We start from the raw sequence: 17,696 nt of genomic DNA, 5'->3' as shown, positions 1-17,696 counted from the left end.
TTCAGCGCTCTGCTGACTGTTTATTTCTTCCTACCCACGCTTTCTGCCAAGATAGAACCTGAGGGGCTGTGTTTATCGCCATCTCCTCTCCCCTCCCCGGGGCTTCCAGGCACTGGACAGGGTGCTCACATTTCCCAGGGTTCACAGAGTGCAGCAAGAGTGTGTCAAGTCCGAAATTGGTTGCTCGATCCCAGCTCCGCCCTCTCATTAACTGGCAAGTCTCTCAGCCTCTCTGAACCTTAGTTTCTTGGTCTGCAAAATGGGGCCAATAATACTGACATCAGACAGATGCTGTGAGGATGTGTCACTCAGGGCCGGGCCAGCGGCTGCACACGGTGGGTGCCCAACATCCACGACCTTCCTGTTCTCGCCCCCTCTCATCAGACCATGGTTCTCACTCCCCTGGAGGGTGGTCCAAGTTCCCATTGCTGGGCCCCACCACCGGAGCAGCAGTTCTGATTCTCCCATTCAGATTTCTGATTCAGCAGTTGTGAGATCTGCATTTCTAACAAGTCCCCAGGGGCTGCTGCTCTGGTGTTCCAGAGGGTAGTTGAGAACCACTGTACACAGCCCTCTTCTCCCCTGTGAGGAGGAGGTGGAAGGTCTCTACTCCAAGCCTGGCATACAGGGGAGCTCCTGGATGGACTTGGCAAAAGTGAAACACTTCAAGTATTTATTATGTATAATTGGCATATCAAAAAATCCACCCATTTCAAGTGTGCACATTGATAAGCTTTCGTGAATTTGCAGAATTGTGCAATCATCTCCACAATCCAGTTTTAAAACATTTCCACCACTCCAAAAAATTCCCCCAGGGCCATCTGTGGTCAATCTGTGTCCACTCCAAGGCCAGGCCACCACTAATCTGCTTTCTGTCTCTAAGTTTTGCTTTTTCTAGAAATCTCATATACACAGACTCAACAATTTGTGGTCTTTTGTGTCCGGCTTCTTCCGCTCAGCATAATGTTTTTGAGGGCCATCTACGCTGTCGCATGTGTCAAGAGTTCATTCCTCTTTATTGCCCAGTACTAGTCCACTGTGTGGGCGCAACACAGTTGGTTTATTATCTTGCTTCCCAGGTGGCACAGTGGTAAAGAATCCGCCTGCAAGGCAGGAGACACAGGTTCGATCTCTGGGTCGGGAAGACCGCCTGGAGTAGGAAATGGCCACCCACTGCAGTATTTTTGCTGAGAAAATTCCATGAACAGAGGAGTCTGGAGGGTTACAGTTCATAGGGTCTCAAAGAGTCAGACGCGACTGAGTGATTGAGTGCCATGATGGACACCTGAAGCGTTTTCAGTTTTTGGTATTATGAATAATCCTGTTATGAACTTTCCCATACAAACCCTTTGTGTGGACATGTGCTTCCAAAGGCTGTCCTTAGAGGTAAACCATAATTTACCAAGTCTCTCCTCCTGAGTCCTCAGGGTATCTGCCACCAATACTGTTAGCGATTAAGGGCAAAAGGGAGGGCCAGGCTCTCCCGCCAGCAGCTAAGACCAAACTTGGACTCTTCCTCAGGCTTTGTCTCCCTGTAGCCTCACCTGACCCACTGGTCATCGCTCTCCCCCGCTATTACCCCAAATGTCATGCCTTGATTTAGAACTGGTGATTAAAGGATTTTGCCTTTCAGTTAAATTAAACTGCTCAAAGCAGCCAGCAGGGAAGAGAATGAAAACAGGATTGACCCAGATTTCTTGATAGTCCTGGAGTGTCTCATCCCTCCTGAGCATCACCGGGCCTAGGTGTCCCCACGGATGCAGCAGAATCTGGTCCAAAAGGAGCATCCTGTGTATGTGCACAGTGGTCAGAGCAAACCAAGGTCCCAAACACTGGCCTTCTAATCCCAACACCCCCTGATTCTTGCTGCTATTATAGCTCCCCTGGTTTGGCTGACTTCATATCTGACACAGCAAGATTCTCCTCTCTCTCAGGGGCATCCCAGCTGCTGTACAGGAAAAGTATTTTTCCTCTCCACTCCCGAATCCTTACATCTGCCACACAAGGAGGACACCAAAGCTGTTATCCTGGACACATACACTGTCCCTTGCAAGGGCCCCAAAGGAATCAGTGGAGCAAAGGCTGAATGGCTAAGGCCCTTTGCCCTGAGCCAGTTCCCCTTCTCCCATTCCAGGAAACCTCTCCTGTGTCCAGGTAGTTTCTGGCTCATATCTTGAGCATTTGGGAGAGGAGGTTCTGGCCTCAGAGTTCAAATATCTGGGCTTACATTCCTGTGTGGACTTGTGGCAGCAGCGACCTTGGGCTCTTTCCTACGATGAAGGTGATGTTTTTCATCCCGCCGACTTCCAGGTGCAGATGAGATAAGAGGAAGAGATTGGTTGGGTGCAGCTGCTCTGGCAACCCGTGGGGGATACGTAGGTCCCAGGTCAGAGAGATTCAGAGAGAGGTAAAGACTTCACTTCTGGCACCAGTATGGGTAGAAACAAGGACCCTTTCAGGGAAACGGCCTCTCAGGAAACTGCCAGCCTTGACTTGCTCTCTGGATTTGTCAAGTCAAATGGTGGCCCTGCCAGGAGTTATAGAGATGCATCAGAATGGTGGATTAATAGTTGTGTTTTTATGTAGTAATTAGAGGCTGGGTGACAGGTTGGAAAGTGCCTGTGCATATAGGGCAGATGCTGAAACTGAAGCTCCAATACTTTGGCCACCTGATGCGAAGAGATGACTCATCGGAAAAGACCCTGATGCTGGGAAAGACTGAAGGCAGAAGGAGAAGGGGACAACAGAGGATGAAATGATTGGACGGCATCACCAATTCAATGGACATGAGTTTGAGTAAACTCTGGGAGATAGTGGAGGACAGAGGAGCCTGGTGTTCTACAGTCCGTGGGGTGAACAACAGTAACAGCAATAGTGCAGAATGGATTATAACAAGTAGCTGAGAATGAAGCCGGGAGTGTGAATCCTAGCCCTGCTACCTACTAGGTATGTGACCTTAGGCAAATTACTTAACATCTCTGGGCCTCAGTTTTCTCATCTATATGTGGAAATAATCATCTCACAAGGTTACAGTGAACATTAAGCGAGAGAATGTGTGTGAAATTCTCAGCTCATTGTGTGCTGTGTGCTTGGTCTCTCAGTCGTGTCTGACTCTTGCAACCCCATAGACTGTAGCCTGCCAGGCTCCTCTATCCGTGGGATTCTCCCGGCAAGAATACTGGAGTGGGTTGCCATTTCCTTCTCCAGGGGATCTTCCCACCCAGGGATCGAACCCAGGCCTACCCCATTGCGGGCGGATTCTTTAACAGCTGAGCCACAAGGGAAGCCCAAGAATACTGGAGTGGGTAGCCTGTCCTCCAGCAGATCTTCCTGACCCAGGGATTGAATCAGGGTCTCCTGCATTGCAGGCAGATTCTTTACCAACTGAGCTATCAGGAAAGCCCATAAGCTGACAGTAAATGTATCGTTAGCTGATAGTAAACATGCCAAAAGTGGCACTTTTCTTGTTTATACTTTATTTTATTTTTTAACTTTACAATATTGTATTGGTTTTGCCATATATTGAAATAAATCTGCCACAGGTATACATGTGTTCCCCATCCTGAACCCTCCTCCCTTCTCCCTCCCCATACCATCCCTCTGGGTCATCCCATTGCACCAGCCCCAAGCATCCAGTATCGTGCATCGAACCTGGACTGGCAACTCGTTTCATATATGATATTATACCTATTTCAATGCCATTCTCTCAAATCATCCCACCCTCTCCCTCTCCCACAGAGTCCAAAAGACTGTTCTATACATCAGTGTCTCTTTTGCTGTCTCGTATACAAGGTTATTGTTACCATCTTTCTAAATTCCATATATATGCGTTAGTATACTGTATTGGTGTTTTTCCTTCTGGCTTACTTCACTCTGTATAATAGGCTCCAGTTTCATCCACCTCATTAGAACTGATTCAAATGTATTCTTTTTAATGGCTGAGTAATACTCCATTGTGTATATGTACCACAGCTTTCTTATCCATTCATCTGCTGATGGACATCTAGGTTGCTTCCATGTCCTGGCTATTATAAACAGTGCTGCAATGAATATTGGGGTACACATGTCTCTTTCAGTTCTGGTTTCCTCAGTGTGTATGCCCAGCAGTGGGATTGCTGGATCATAAGGCAGTTCTATTTCCAGTTTTTTAAGGAATCTCTACACTGTTCTCCATAGTGGCTGTACTAGTTTGCATTCCCACCAACAGTGGAAGAGGGTTCCCTTTTCTCCACACCCTCTCCAGCATTTATTGCTTGTAGACTTTTGGATCGCAGCCATTCTGACTGGTGTGAAATGATACCTCATTGTGGTTTTGATTTGCATTTCTCTGATAATGAGTGATGTTGAGCATCTTTTCACGTGTTTGTTAACCACCTGTATGTCTTCTTTGGAGAAATTTCTGTTTAGTTCTTTGGCCCATTTTTTGATTGGGTCACTTATTTTTCTGGAATTGAGCTGTAGGAGTTGCTTGTTTATTTTTGAGATTAGTTGTTTGTCAGTTGCTTCATTTGCTATTATTTTCTCCCATTCTGAAGGCTGTCTTTTCACCTTGCTTATAGTTTCCTTTGTTGTGCAGAAGCTTTTAAGGTTAATTAGGTCCCATTTGTTTATTTTTGCTTTTATTTCCAATATTCTGGGAGGTGGGTCATAGAGGATCCTGCTGTGATGTATGTGAGAGAGTGTTTTGCCTATGTTCTCCTCTAGGAGTTTTATAGTTTCTGGTCTTACGTTGAGATCTTTAATCCATTTTGAGTTTATGTTTGTGTATGGTGTTACAAAGTGCTCTAGTTTCATTCTTTTACAAGTGGTTGACCAGTTTTCCCAGCACCACTTGTTAAAGAGATTATCTTTAATCCATTGTATATTCTTGCCTCCTTTGTCAAAGATAAGGTGTCCATATGTGTGTGGATTTATCTCTGGGCTTTCTATTTTGTTCCATTGATCTATATTTCTGTCTTTGTGCCAGTACCATACTGTCTTGATGACTGTGGCTTTGTAGTAGAGCCTGAAGTCAGGCAGGTTGATTCCTCCAGTTCCATTCTTCTTTCTCAAGATTGCTTTGGCTATTCGAGGTTTTTTGTATTTCCATACAAACTGTGAAATTTTTTGTTCTAGCTCTGTGAAGAATATACTTTGTTTTTAATAAAGCATTTACTGGGACTTCCCTGGTGCTCCAGTAGCTAAGACTCCATACTCCCAATGCAGGGTACACAGGTTTACTCCCTGGTCAGGGAAACTAGATCCCACATGTCACAACTAAAACCCAGCACAGCCGAATAAATAACAGGAAAAACAAATAAGGGGGGAAATTATTATAAATGAAGTATTTTGAAAAAAAAGAAAAAAGCATTTCCTGAGTGCCTACTATCCATTCGATCATCCACTGGTTTGTTCATTCATTTATTTGCTCATCAATGGCACCCCACTCCAGTACTCTTGCCTGGAAAATCCCATGGATGGAGGAGCCGGGTGGGCTGCAGTCCATGGGGTCGCTGAGAGTCGGATACGACTGAGCAACTTCACTTTCACTTTTCACTTTCATGCATTGGAGAAGGAAATGGCAACCCACTCCAGTGTTCTTGCCTGGAGAATCCCAGGGACAGGGGAGCCTGCTGGGCTGCCGTCTATGGGGTCACACAGAGTCAGACGCGACTGAAGCGACTTAGCAGCTTAGCAGCAGTCAATAGAAACCTTCAAGTGTCAACAGTGTGCCGGAATCTGTGAAATGCACTAGAAATAAAAACAGTACAGTGCTGGGACTTCTCTGGTGGTGCAGTACATAGGAATCTACCTGCAAATGCAGGGGATAGGGGTTCGATCCCTGGGCGAAGATTCCACATGCCAAGGAGCAACTGAGCCCATGGGCCACAACTATTGAAGCCCACACTCCCTAGAGCAGCACACCACAACTACTGAAGCCTGGGCACCTAGAGCCCGTGTTCTGCAACAAGAGAAGCCACCACGATGAGAAGCCTGCACACGGCAAGGAAAGGTAGCACCCGCTTGCCGAAACTAGAGAAAGCCCACGCACGGCAAAGAAGACTCAGTGCAATCAAAAAATAAATAAAACTTTAAAAACTAGTACCGTGCTTGACCGTTTTTAAAGCTCTTTTCCATGCACTGCCTTGTTTTACCTTCCTGCTACTTTCAGTCTGATGATAGGAGAACAGAGGCTCTGAGGACGTGGTGATTTGTCCACGATCCCAACTAAACGGTGGCACAACGGCCTCCAATGACTGTTTTCAGACACACAATCCATTTTACTTTACAGGACACTTCACTGCTGGAAGGACAGGGTCATTAATAAATGAGTAAGCCTGGGCCTCTCCCCACCAGTCTCCACAGTCTGTGCTCCCGGGACGCAGGACGCCTCCCCTCATTGTAGTCTTTTCCCCAGGGCCCTACTGGAGTTGCTGGTTCTGATTCATCTCCGTATGCCAGGACGCGCCTGCCCAGAACACAGTACGGCCTCTGCATGATGCCTGTGTCCAGCTGGGTTCTCAGCTGCCAATGATGGGGCAGGGCCCAGGGCCCAGGCGGTGCCCCAGCTATAAAGAGGCTGAGAAAGCTTAGGTCTGGCTTCTACCTGGAGGAGTGGGACTCAGAGTGGGGAATGTTCAGAGGTTCTGGGAAGCCAAAGAGCATGCCATGGGTGCTGTGTCCTGGCCTGAATTTGATTCTGCCTGACTGGGGAGACCGATAAATATTTATCCTAATTAAAGGGTAACTCTACTTTCTGCAGAGCCTCAGTGCCTCTATGGGGGATCAGGGCCAGGATCCAAGACTTCTGTGTTCAGATGGAGTCCTGGCCAAGGAGGCCTTTGAGCTGGTCTTGGACAGAAGGCCTTACTCTGCACAGTCATGGAGACACATGGGCTCCTGGCCCTGCCCCACCCATGTGCAGGGGCAGGACGCACTGGCATCTGGCCACTCCCAGGTGAGGTGGGAGCCTCAATACCTAGAGGCCCGTGCAGCTCTGGCCTGGACGCCAGCATTGGGAGGAGTCATCGAGTGTGACACTGAGCAATCCACTAACAGTGCCCAGCTAAGCTGCTGGTTCTGGGGGGTGATCCTGTCCCCCACCCTAAAAAGTACACAACTCCTCTACCCAGCTCAGTTTCTCCAACACTGTTGAGAATACAGAGAGCCAGAGAAACACAAAGATAATAAGTAAGAGGAATGGTAGCTAAGATAAACACGATATAGTCACATGGCCAGGGTTTCTCTGATGGCTTAGCAGGTAAAGAATCCGCCTGCAATGCAGGAGTTGCAGGTTTGATCCCTGGTTTGGGAAGATCCCCTGGAGAAGGGAATGGCAACCCACTCCAGTATTCTTGCCTGAAAAATCCCATGGACAGAAGAGCTTGGTGGGCTACAGTCCACGGGGTCGCAAAGAGCTGGACACGGCTGAGCGCACAGTCGCACGGCCAAACCCATGAGAGAACAGAGGAGAGGTGATTAATGCTGCCCCGGGGCCTGAGGAGGCTGGGGAGGAGGACTGGGCCCAGTGGTGAGAAGGACTGGCAGAAGTTTGCTATGCAAGGCAGGGGAAGAAAAGGTGTTTCACAGGAGGGAACAGTGGGCTGTAAACAGGCAAATCATTGAGGCGTGCTGGGGGCCGACAGGAGGCAGGAAGCAGGCAGGAAAGGCCAGTAGGGCAAACCGGAACATGAGACCTTGCCACGACCTTCAGACAGAGACCAAGCTGCCCGGGAAGTTGTGGCGTCTTGCATTTGAAAGGAAAATGAACATCCAGGCTGAGAAATAAAGCTGTGTATGTAATGCCCACTGTGTGCCCAATGGTTTACACGCTTTTCCTCCACACCATGCAACATGCACGCTTTACAGGTGTGGACACAACACAGTGCCATGGTTTTTCTACGGTACTAGCCCTGTCTGAGGGGCAGCAGGGCATAAGGAACCCCTACAGAACCATAGCAGTTCCTTGAGGGTGAGGACTCCCTTACATGGAAAGAAGCAACTTGGAGCTTTTTAAAGAGTTCGGGACTTCCCTCGTGGTCCAGTGGCCAAGACTCAAGAACCCAGGGTGGGGGGCCCAGGTTCGATCCCTGTTCAGGGAACTAGATCCCATGTGCCACAAGAAAGACCTGGTGCAGCCAAATCAATCCATAAATATATAAAGAGTTTGCTCTTCTGAACTGAAGATCTGAAACCTGGGCCCCTGCTCTGGGCCACCATAGTGCCATCCAAGGTCACTGAGCCCAACACCTTGAATGGGCCACCTGTCAAGGATCCCCCAGACTGAGGCTTCTCAGCGGCAGCGCCCATGTGCCTAGTGCGTGGTGCTCAGTGACGACTGTTAGATGAAGCTTTCTGCAAACAATTCTTCCAGTTGTCTCCTGGCTGCAGCCAACGCCTCGGGAAGTAACTCCCAGTCTCTCTGGTTCACCAAAGTCACAGGGAGAGGGTGGGGCCCCCCTCCACTTCCATGGTGCCACCCAGGGGTGAGAGTGCTGCTGGAGCCCCCAGGCAGCTGAGTCAGGGTGGGGGAGGGCTTCCTGGAGTAGGAGAGCCAAGAGCCTAGGTTTCCCCACGAGGTGGGGGTGGGGTGCAGGGTGGGGGTGGGGTGGGGGAGGGGGGATGGGTGGGGCTCGGGAGTGAGGAGGCGTCTGGTGGGGGCCACCTGGAGAGGGCTCTGGGGGAGTGGGGATGGAGGTGGCTCCACCTCTCAGGGCTGGGTTTCCCCCATGCTTCTGCTGCCTCAGCAGGCTTGCCCGAGGTGGTGGGTGTTGAGAGAGGGTGGAAGGGGCAAAGGAACCAGCTCTCCCTGAGCCGGGGTATGGATCAGGCCCTCTGGAGCTACGTGCCAGCCTCAGCTGTTATTTGTGGTAACTTCCAGCCCCTCCAGGCCTGTCTGTCGTTGCTGTTCAGTCACTAAGTCGTGTCCGACTCTTGCAGCCCCATGGACTGTAGCCCACCAGGCTCTTCTGTCCGTTGGATTTCCGAGGCAAGAATACAGAGTGGGTTGCCGTTTCCTCCTTCAGGAGATCGTACCAACCCAGGGGTTGAACCCACCTCTCCTGCATTGGCAGGCGGAGTCTTTACCCCTGAGCCACCTGGGAAGCCCCCAGGCCTATTTACTAATCTGCAAAATAGGCTCAATAATGGGGTTTCCTGAGGACTCCATGGAAGGTGATTTTTGCTGCTCTTTGGATTTTGTCTGTTGTTTCCGAGTTCTGTGGAGGTTGAGCGATGAACCCACTGGACCCTCTGTGTCGGATTCACAATAGTCAGATCTGGCATTTTTGAGCACTTACTGGAACTGTCCTAAGTTCCCTATGTGTATTGTCATTTCGTTCTCACACCACCCTGCTATTAGCTGTGTTTTGCAAATAATGAATGTGAGCTTTCCATCCACCCATTCCCTCACCCAGCACTCCTCATCAGATGCCCGGTGGCCTGGGCTCCAGGTCAGCCCACACTCGTCAGCACACCTGGCTTCCCGAGCCAGCCAGATGTCTGGGCAGGCCTTGCAGCTCCCAGACCTGTCGTCGCACCCTCTTTTGGCCCTGCCTGGCCACTTTCCCTACTCACCTGGCTAGCTTGGCAGCTGCCAAGGCTTGTCAAGCTTCCCCCCTCCACAACCCAGTTGTTTGGGTGCCGGCAAATGCCAGGCTGGTGAGCAGCCCCAGCTTCCACCGGCCCAGCTGCCCTTGCCCTCAAGGTGCAGGGTAGGCGTGGGGCAGGTAGTAGGGGAGAGACAGGGTGTCTCCCAGGCTGGGAATTGCTGAGACGGAACTGTAGCTGAATCACAGCATTAACTCACCCAGAACTGTGTGTGTCAGTCGCTTAGTCGTGTCCAACTCTTTGTGACCCCGTGGACTGTAGCCCACCAGGCTTCTCAGTCCTTGGGATTCTCCAAGCAAGAATACTAGAGTGGCTGCCATTCCCTTCTCCAAGGGATCTTCCCAACCGAGGGATTGAACCCGGGTCTACCGCACTGCAGGCAAATTCTTTACCATCTGAGCCACCAGGGAAGTCCAGGACTGGGGCTCAGGAAAACAAACACCTATGCGTGTCGGGGGAGAGACCCAGCATCCCTGGAACATGAGTGGCCAGGAGGTGTCCTCTGCCAAGGTGCGGGCACAATTTACTTCCCTCTTTGAACTTAAGTGTTCCCAACTTCTCCCCTTATTCTGAAACCAGCATGAGTCCAAGGAAGAGAAGGCAAGGGAGAGTTTCCCCAGATATATTAGGAAGTGAAGTCTCATGGGAATGGAGTGGTGTTTCAGTCACCTAGAAGTGGCTTCTGGGCTCAGGGAGCTGAAGCCCAAATCCAGAACTGACAGTCTTAGGAAGGCAGCTTGGACGTGGGAGGACTAAGTAAGGCAACTGAAGCCCAAACATCAACTCCCACCTCTGCTGGTGGTGGCCAAGTAAGCATAAGTGACTCACCTATTGCTGAGCATAAGTGTCCTCATCCCTGAGATGGGAGCAACCCCACTGCCTGACAATCAAGCGAGGGTGACCACAGAGGAGACACCAGCGTCCGCAAAACCAGTCTTCAGCAACCCAGCTCCACGGGAAAAGGGCTACGGGCAAATAGGTTTGGAAAACACTCTCTCCTCTCTGGAAATGTGTCCCACAGGTGAAGGATTTGGAGAAGCCCTGTAATAAGGAAAGTATGTGGAAGTTAATGCCGGGTTTCCCCAACTTGGCCCAGGAAGAAAGCATTCTGTGGAGGTGGCGCTCTGAATGCCCTGTATGCGAACTTCAGGTGGCCATGGCGTTTGGAAAAGGGCAAGTTGTCCACTTTCGTGGGGGAGAGGAGTCAACTAAGAGAAGGGTGGCAGCAGCCTGGAAACCGGGTGGGCCTTCAACATGCTCCTACACTGGTGGGTGGAAGTGGACATGAACACGGCTGCACTGAAGGCAGGGGGGCCAGGCCGATTAAAACGTCCAAGTCTCCGCCGCTTGATCTCTAGGAACAAATCCACTTCAGGAACTTATCCTGCCTAACTGCTTGCACTGAACTGTATGTACAAGAATCTTCACTGAAGCATCATGTGTAAATACTAAAAGGGAAAAAAAAAAAAGTGAACAATCGAGACATCCAGCCCTAGGGGAGCATTTGAGCGATGACTGTCTATGCATACGGCAGCCATGCATATGGCAGCCTGGACCGTTACCATGGATACAGCGCAGCTGTGCACTCCGATGGGCAAGACTTCCCAGATGTGCACTTCCGCAGAAAAAGAACTTTCTCTCCTGTCTCTTTATATATATATATATATACACACACACACACATATAATATATATGTCTGATTTTTTATATTCAAGTAACACTTCAGTGAACATTCTTGTATATATACCTCATGTAAGTATTTACAGAGGAATAAATTCCTAGAAGTGAAATTGCCATATCAAAAAAAAAAAATTAATTCATGTTGATGCTTGGCAGAAACCAACACAATATTGTAAAGCAATTATCCTTCAATTAATAATAAATAAAATTTAATTATAAAAATTTTGATATTTTTATGTTATATATATAGTATATATATATAGATAAATGTAGACATATAGATATGGGTGCATGTATATATGCATATATTTATTAGTGTAATATGTACATATACATACATGTACTATATAGGTAGACACATATATGCAACCTACTTATACAAAGATATATGTGTGTGTATGAATACAAATAGAAATGACACACACCCATATTCATATGTACCCGATATCAATACTATAAGTACATAGAAAAGTATCCAGAAAGGGATATGACAAACTTAACAGAGGCTCTCTCTTCAGAGGGACATGTGTGATTAGGAATAAGGTGGGAAGGGCAATGACACTTAACAGCATTATCATCCTGTTTTTATTTTTTACAGTGAACCAATTTCAACAGTAATGAAATTGTCTTTTTTTTTTTGGCCAAGTCATGCAGCATGGAGGATCTTAGTTTCCCAACGAAGGATTGAATCTGGGCCCCCTGCACTGGAAGAACGGAGTCTTAAACACTGGACCACCAGGGAAGTCCCAGGATGTCCTAAAAAAAACCCCACTAAAACTAGACTGAGGAGGATGGCTTTGCTTTGGCAGCCAACTCAAAGCCTTTGTTTTTTTGTAACCTGAAGCCACGGGTGTTTGTTATGAATATAAGCATCAAATGACAATTGGATCCCAAGATTCATTGCTTTTGGTTTCAATAGAAAAATCACATTTTTTGGTTTGTATTTGAAAAATACCAAAGATCGCAATAATGGGTAACATACCACTTACAAGAATATATTGAAAGAAAGATGTCAGAGCTACCTTCGTTAACCTGAGCAGTCTTCTCTCTAAAAATAACGCTCCTAACAGTCCCAGGGAACAGGGTGGCGCGGATTCTGAGTGGAAGTCTTGTGAGGCTGTGGGGCACTCTCAGAGCCTGTCTGCCATGCGTCCATGGCCCCTGGTCCCGGGGGCACACAGCCTAGAGGGGGCGTGAGAGCCAGCAGTGCCCACCCGCCGTGTCCCCACACTCACATCTGTGTATGGGCCGCTGTGCTTGGCCCCCAGGCCCTGCTGCATTACTGACCTTCTGGGATTCTTTCCCATGCTTTTGAAGTGTATCCTTTAGAAATTCATGTAGTTGGGTTTTCTTGGTGGGGAACTCACTGTTTTTGTTTATCTGTGATTCTCTTCCTTTTGCTCTCATTCTTGCAAGGTGGTTTTGCCAGTTACACATTCTAACTTGACCATCTACAGTTCGTGGACAGCCTCCTCTAGTCTTAAGTCTCCCATTGTTGCTGGTGAACAGCTGTTAAATTGTCCCTGTGTTAAATGCTCTGGCTTTCAATCCAGAATGAGGCCGGGATCCTCCGTCTTTGGTATTCTGCCCACATTATGTGCCCAGCTGTGGCTTTCTTCTCATTTACTCTGTTTAGGATTCATGGGTTTTCTTGATTTTGTGGATTCAAGTTTTTCATCAGGCACTCTTCCTTTAAAAAGTAACTTTCTTCCATTTTCTCTATTCTTTCCTTTGGGGACTCAAATTTGATGTAACAAGACCTTTTCATTATATTCTGTTTCTTCTCTCTTTCTACCTCTTTCCTACTCTCTTCATCAGTATGATAAACATCTGTCTTACTGTTACATTCTAAAGAATTTTCTGGCATATTTCTCCAGTGCATTATCTCTTCAGTTGGGTCTAATCTGTAATTTAACTCATCAACTGAATTTTAAATTTCAATAATTATATTATTCATTTTTACAAGAATAAATGAATTCTCTGGAAAAGAAGGGCATTCCTCAGGGGTGTCAGCAAAGGTGAGAACAGGGGCACAAGAAAGGGAGAGGAGTCCTGGGTTAGAGGGATGAGGGTGCTGTCCAAGCCCATTTTTTGTTATATAAGACCTCTGCTGCCAATTTCATGGCTGCCTAGTATGTGAGAGTATCCAGGGGTGCCAGGCGGGAGGGGACCAGGAAGACCCAGCCTAGGGTGTGTGGATTTGAACCTCCCCATTTTTAACCCAAGATCTCAAAAGACTTCATGATTCTGGTCCATTGGACTGTCAAGTTAATGCAGGTAATCTTGGAAACAGTGGTAACAAGACCTAACTGGAACAAGTTTCTGGCTCTTATGGGCTTCCCTTGCGGCTCAGCTGATAAAGAATCCGCCTGCAATGTGGAAGACCTGGCTTCAACCCCTGGGTTGGGAAGATTCCCTGGAGAAGGGAAAGAAAGGCTACCCACTCCAGTATTCTGGCCTGGAGAATTCCACAGACTGTACAGTCCATGGGGTCAGAAAGAGTCAGACACAACTGAGTGACTTTCACTTTGGCTATTTATAGACCACTCCAAAGTGTGACCCTCCTGGCTTGGCTTTTGTTGAATTTGAAGATCCTGGAGATGCAGCTGATGCTGTCTGAGAGCTAGACAGAAGAACACCGTGGCTGCTAAGGAAGAGCGGAACTCTCGAATGGTGAAAAGAGAAGCAGAAATCATGGCCCACCTCCTTCTTGGGGTTGTTGCCCTCCAGACAATTACGGGAGGAGTCCTTCATCTCCATGCACATCTCCAAGATGGAGATGCTTCTCCCGCAGCCAGAGCAGGTCCCTTTCTAGAGACAGAAGAGAGAGATTACTGTCCCAGGAGAGAAATCACAAGCTGTCTGGTTCTTTCTAGATCTTTCTAGACCTAGCAGGTCTAGGTCAAATGAAAGGGAATAGACCTCTGAAGTCCAGAAAGGCACACAGCTAGTTAGGGGCAGAGCCAGGATTGAAACATAGATCTTCTTATTTTTTTAGGGTCTAGCAGTTGGTCAGGACCACCCAAGAAGGAAGGGATTAGATACTGAAAAGACTGAGATGGATTCCAGTCCGTGTCATCCAAAATAAACTACGAATGAAGTATAGAGAGACCCAACAAAGATCAGTTGTTCTTCCATGACTACTTTTATTTTAAAAAGTATACACTGATAACCCACCTGAATCCTCCTCTTTTTGTTTCCCCTTTTGGTGCCCCTGCTTTGTGGTACATGAAGCACACTTTCAAACTAGGCTACTAGGAATTGCAGCCTGAAAAGGGAGCCACAGCTTTGCCTGCACTGGAGCAGGCAGGACGGTCTTGAATGCAGCTGGAAGCCAGGGAGCGGTGGGGGGCTCCCGGAGACCCGCAGCTCCTCCCAGTCGCTGATTCCGGGAAGAGCGGCTGGAAGGCAGATGCTTGAGGAGGCTAACGTTGGGGCACCGTCGCCACCTGGTGGCGTAGCCTGGTTATTGCCGCGATCGCGCCTACAAGCCCAGAGAAAGGAGAGAACAAAGGAAATGTGGGCGGAGGCGCCAGGCTGGGCGATTTGACTTTGCCGCAAGAATTGCTGAACCACCTTGTGCATCCCTGGAAGGTGCTAGCCTCCGAAGAGCTGATCTCTTGGTTCTCAGAGTGTGCAAACAGAGAGCCCTGGGCCTCACAGGACTTCCAGGCGTCATTACATGGAAATTAGAAAGACCACAGTCTTGAGATCTTAGAATCATCAAGGTAATCCCCATCCCCCATCCCTGCCGCCAGGTCACTGTCACAGGGGCTGAGAACTGCCCGAGATCACCCAGCTCCAGTCGCTGTTCCCGCCTCCGCCTCCGCCCCCGCCCAATGTGGGCAGCCTTTGTTCACCAAGGTCTCAGCGACATTCCGGCCCCAGGCGGCAGAGTTTACCTTATCTCTGTGGCCCTCCCTGGGGGCACTGGGCCTTCGGACCCACGCCCTCTGCCTCCCTCTCCCCGCTGGAGCTGACCTCCCTCCCGCCTCCTGCTCCCCTTCCCTCGGGTCCCCGCCGCCACCGAGACCCCTGTCCTACACCTGTCCTTTCAACTGCCGTTTGCACATCTGGGACAAGTTGCTGTCACCAGTGTGGATATTTCTCCGGGGCAGTCCCCTCGCGTTCACCCCCTGACCACCCAGAATCTGTACAGTCCACTGTCTTAACCCGCCCTGTCCACGTAGGAGGTGCTCAGCACTTCTGTCCCCTCCTCCTACAATGTTTTCTTTCGAAATAACATCATACTTCGAGAAAAGTCGCAAAAATAGTACAAAGAAGTCCCTTACCCGCTTTGGTGGTGATTTAGTCTCTAAGTCATGTCCGACTCTTGGGACCCCATGGACTGTAGCCCATCAGGCTCCTCTGTCCATGAGATTTTCCAGGCAAGAATGCTGGAATGTGTTGACATTTCCTTCGCCAGGGGATATTCCGGACTCAGGAATCGAACCCCGGTCTCCTGCATTGCAGGCGGATTCCTGCATTGCAGGCAGATTCCTGCATTGCAGGCAGATTCTTTACCGACGGAGCTACCACTGAGCTGCGGGAGAAGTCCTATCCCTACTCCCTTTACTGAGAGTCATTTATTTTTAACATTTGCCCCATTTGCTTTCTTATCCTTTGTTTCCATCACACACACGCACTCTTCGAGTTTATTAAACCATTTGAAAGCAAGTTACGTCATAGTCCTTAACCTTCAGTGTCATTTCCTGAAAATAAGGATATCCTTATATAATTATAAAATTCAGGAAATGTAACATTGAGACAATATTTTAGCCTAATCAATAGTGTGTATTTCAGCTTGGATAATTGTCCCCAAAATGTCCTGTCTAGCACTTTTTGTTTCTGTTTTGTCCCAGACCTAATTCAGGTTCACATATTTCATTTACTTGTCATGTCTCGAGTCTCCTTAATCTGAAAAGTTAGCCTCTTATTGTTTGTGACACTGATATTTATGAGGGATACAGGTCAGTAATTTTATTAAATTCCTCAATGCACATACTTCCTTTCCTCCTGTATTTTTTGCTGTAAGTGCCAAAGGTCTTCCCAGGTGAAAGTGAAAGTCACTCAGTCGGTCTCTTTTTGACCCCATGGAATTCTCCAGGTCAGAATACTGGAGTGGGTAGCTGTTCCCTTCTCCAGGGGATCTTCCTGACCCAGGAATTGAACCAGGGTCTCCTGCATTGCAGGCGGATTCTTTACCAGCTGAGCTACCAGGGAAGCCCAAGGTGATGCTAGTGGTAAAGAACCCACCTGCCAGTGCAGGTAGACCTGAGACACGGGTTCGATCCCTGGGTTGGGAAGGTCCCCTGGAGGAGGGCGTGGCAACCCACTCCAGGATTCTTGCCTGGGAAATCCCGTGGACAGAGGAGCCTGGTGGGCTACAGTGCATAGGGTTGCAGAGTCGGACACATGCCAAGGGTCTACCCAGTTCCTCAGTTTAGAAGCGTGGGCCCCTCCCTCCCAGCCTCACCAGGTCCTCACGCCTACTGCCCTTCTCTCCAGTGCCCTTATCTCTCCTCACCAGCCAGCCAGCCTCTGCTCTGCCCTCAGCGACTGCACTGCTTCTCACAAGCTGGTTGTTTAGTGTCGTCCTGCAGCATCAGGAGAGCTTGTTAGAAATGCAGACTTCCTCATGCATTTCTTTGAGAAGTCCTGCTCTCAGACATCCCGGAAACAGAGCCCCCAGCTCCACACTGAAGGAATGTCCCTCTTCATTGCCCCTGACCCTGACCTCATTCTTGCCTCCCTACCTTCAATTGTGTGCTATCACCTTTGTACTATTTAGTCCTTCCTGGAATGCCCTCCTGAGACTTCAAGATGAGGCTTAAAGGTCACCTCTTGTACGCTTCCTGTCACTCCTCTTGGGTGCCATTTCCTCTGAACCTGTCTTTTATTGTAGCTTCTGTTATACCCAAGTGTTACTCCCAAAGGCTCCTGATCTTTAAGTGACTATTCCATTCATTAGTCAGTGAGCTTTCTGAGGGACAGCCTGCATCTTATTCACTTCCTTATCTCCAGGGCCTGGCACAATTCTACTGTCTGTTGAATGAGCACATAATAGAAACAGCTCTTTGAGGGCTTCCCTGGTGGTCCAGTGGTTTAGAATCCACCTTGACAATGCAGGGGACACGGGTTTGATCCCTGGTCCAGGAAGATCCCACGTCTCTAGGTAACTAAGCCCATGCACCGCAGCTGTTGAGCCTAAGTGCCCTAGAGCCCATGCTCCACAAGAGGCCATTGTGACGAGAAGCCCCTATTTTCCACCCTCAAACAGCAAGTACCCAGTGCAGTAAAAAAAAAAACCACCCAGCTCTTCTTCCACGTAAGTCCTCCTTCCCAGTAGACCTGAAGTGGGTATTGGGGTATCCAAATGTTGGGACAGAGGTGGCCACAGGGCACCTCAATGGCCCTTTGTGATCCCG

At 48.8% G+C, this 17,696-nt stretch overlaps 1 pseudogene; it reads left to right on the top strand.

Moving 5' to 3' along the window:
• Positions 1-12,237: 12,237 nt before the first annotated feature.
• Positions 12,238-14,188, top strand: LOC129635067 (serine/arginine-rich splicing factor 3-like; annotated as a pseudogene).
• The last annotated feature ends 3,508 nt before the right edge of the window (positions 14,189-17,696 follow it).

Source organism: Bubalus kerabau, chromosome 20 (assembly GCF_029407905.1).
Source record: "Bubalus kerabau isolate K-KA32 ecotype Philippines breed swamp buffalo chromosome 20, PCC_UOA_SB_1v2, whole genome shotgun sequence".
Taxonomy (NCBI): domain Eukaryota; kingdom Metazoa; phylum Chordata; class Mammalia; order Artiodactyla; family Bovidae; genus Bubalus; species Bubalus kerabau.
Note: the sequence above shows the minus strand (reverse complement) of the source record. Positions and strands in the feature narration are given on the sequence as shown.